This window comes from Meles meles, chromosome 5, assembly GCF_922984935.1.
Source record: "Meles meles chromosome 5, mMelMel3.1 paternal haplotype, whole genome shotgun sequence".
Classification (NCBI taxonomy): domain Eukaryota; kingdom Metazoa; phylum Chordata; class Mammalia; order Carnivora; family Mustelidae; genus Meles; species Meles meles.
The window spans coordinates 51791505-51794536 of record NC_060070.1 but is presented as its reverse complement, the minus strand read 5'-3'; the positions used below and the strand labels follow the sequence as shown (position 1 = coordinate 51794536).

Here is a 3032-nt window from a genome sequence, read left to right as displayed (position 1 = left end):
TGTTTCAGTAATGTATTAAGGATAAGAGACAAGCTAGAAAGTCAATGAGGTGTGAGGAAATGAGTTAAACTCACTTGATTACTCCTTCCCACTGAAATATTCTCAAATAGCACCAGTCTATTGGTCCATTCCTAGGTTTGTTTGTCATCCTACTTGGTCTGGACTCAAGGTCCAATCTGTATAAGTGCTTGCAGTGATACTTGAATTTTTGACCTTCTCACCTGGTCCCCAGAGTCCCTCGCAAAATCCTGCTTTGCTCATTTGAAGTCTTGGGAAGATTGTTTTCTCCATTCCAGCTTCTAGACTATCTGAAATATGTAGAGAAAACTATTTTACTATACAACTGGATGCTTTATAAGTTTATTTTTTTTTTTTACAAAAACTGAGTCATAAGTACTATTCAAAATCTGTTACTTATCTCCAGCCAAATGAAAATCAATATGTGGACACACTAATTACCAATTACTAATTACCCTAATTACCGACTTCCTAACTTTTTAAACATACTTCTAAGCTCCAATTTCCTTATTCTAAACTGAGCACAGTAACAGTTTTTCAAAGGTGATTGTCAACATTAGACTTAGTATATATAAATTACTTTGACTAGTTCATGACACATAATAGGTAGCTTTAGTTAATAAACAATAGAATAAACAATACAATAAACAGTAGCTTTAGTTAATACCATGAATATTAGGTAGATCATGTGCTACAGTGTATGTCCCAAAGCTTTTTATTCACCTAACATACCCTTCTTTTGTTTTCATGTGAAGCTTTATTGATAATATCCATTCATTTACATATTTATTGAGCACCTACTATATTACAGGTGCATGCTAAGTATACAGTATGAATAAAATGGACAAGTGTTCTAATTTCAGGGAGTTTACTTTTTGTAGGTGCTGATGAATATAAACAACTAAAGACATGCTCAGAACAATCAGAACAAAATAGTTTCAGGTAGTAGTAGATATTATGAAGAAAATAATCAGGTTGGTAGAATAACAGTGATGGTTGGAGGGAGAGAAGAAGATGGTTATGAATAGATAAGAGCCACAAATACAAACTTGTTCAGTTCCTCTACACTTTAAATTTTTTCTCAAAATCTAACTATTCTTTCATATCTCCCTCTTCTATAAGAATAAGTTTTGTTTTTATTCTTTGAAGTCAACCCTAGTTGAGTTCATTTTATGTCTTTGTCACCAACTTTCCCTTATAATCTCTTATGTATTTAATTTCTTTTTCCAATAATTTCTTTCATTGAGTCTATAATTACAATGGGATATAGGTATTGTTCACTTCCTTTAGTAAGTCTAGAAAGTTGAAATTCAGTACCTCTTTTCACCCATAATATATCAATTATATTTCAAATATTTTTCAATCTAAACCAACTCTAATATTGACCATTTGAAAGACATATTAGCAATGGAAATATGATGCTCTGTACTAGCAACAAATGCACTGAATACAATTGGGGTAAAAAGGAAAAAAGAACTTCTGAGAGACGCCAACTCTGAGGAATTTGAAAGGCAGAGGAAAATAGCACACCCAAACCATCTATAGTCAAAAATAAAAATGTTTGAAATAGTACATAGCCAATGGGAAATTCAATGTTCAAGTGGAATGATCTTTTCATTTGTAGGTAGGTTCACAACATAAAACCTTATGCCACGTCTTATATCATACATAAATGATTCATATATAAAACCAACTTGTGAGTGGCAGATACGTTCATTAGATTACTCCTGTCTGCCGGTGGATGCCGCCAAGTAAGCATCGTTAAAGTCTCCCCTCCCACTGCCATCATGTCTAAGTCAGAGTCTCCCAAAGAGCCTGAACAGCTGCGGAAGCTCTTCATCGGAGGGTTGAGCTTTGAAACAACCGATGAGAGTCTGAGGAGCCATTTTGAACAATGTGGAACACTTACGGACTGTGTGGTAATGAGAGATCCAAACACCAAGCGCTCCAGAGGCTTTGGGTTTGTCATATATGCCACTGTGGAGGAGGTGGATGCAGCCATGAATGCAAGGCCACACGAGGTGGATGGAAGAGCTGTGGAACCAAAGAGGGCTGTCTCAAGAGAAGATTCTCAAAGACCTGGTGCCCACTTAACTGTGAAAAAGATTTTTGTTGGTGGCATTAAAGAAGACACTGAAGAACATCATCTAAGAGATTATTTCGAACAGTATGGGAAAATTGAAGTGATTGAGATCATGACTGACTGAGGCAGTGGCAAAAAGAGGGGTTTTGCTTTTGTAACATTTGATGACCATGAGTCTGTAGACAAGATTGTCATTCAAAAATACCATACTGTGAATGGCCACAACTGTGAAGTAAGGAAAGCGCTCTCTAAGCAAGAGATGGCTAGTGCTTCATCTAGCCAAAGAGGTCGAAGTGGTCCTGGAAACTTTGGTGGTGGTTGTGGAGGTGGTTTTGGTGGGAATGACAACTTTGGTCACGGAGGAAACTTCAGTGGTCGAGGTGGCTTTGGTGGCAGTCGAGGTGGTGGTGGATATGGTGGCAGTGGGGATGGCTATAATGGATTTGGTAATGATGGAAGCAACTTTGGAGGTGGCGGAAGCTATAATGATTTTGGCAATTACAACAATCAATCCTCAAATTTTGGACCCATGAAAGAAGGCAATTTTGGAAGCAGAAGCTCTGGCCCTTATGGTGGTGGAGGCCAATACTTCGCCAAACCACGAAACCAAGGTGGCTATGGTGGTTCCAGCAGCAGCAGTAGCTACGGCAGTGGCAGAAGGTTTTAATTACTGCCAGGAAACAAAGCTTAGCAGGAGAGGAGAGCCAGAGAAGTGACAGGGAAGCTACAGGTTACAACAGATTTGTGAACTCAGCCAAGCACAGTGGTGGCAGGGCCTAGCTGCTACAAAGAAGACATGTTTTAGACAATACTCATGTGTTAGGCAAAAAAACTTGAGGACTGTATTTGTGACTAATTGTATAACAGGTTATTTTAGTTTCTGTTCTGTGGAAAGTGTAAAGCATTCCAACAAAGGTTTTTAATGTAGATT

At 37.9% G+C, this 3032-nt stretch overlaps 1 pseudogene; it reads left to right on the top strand.

Moving 5' to 3' along the window:
* The first annotated feature begins 1805 nt into the window (after window positions 1-1805).
* LOC123942042 lies at window positions 1806-2768 on the top strand (annotated as a pseudogene).
* The last annotated feature ends 264 nt before the right edge of the window (window positions 2769-3032 follow it).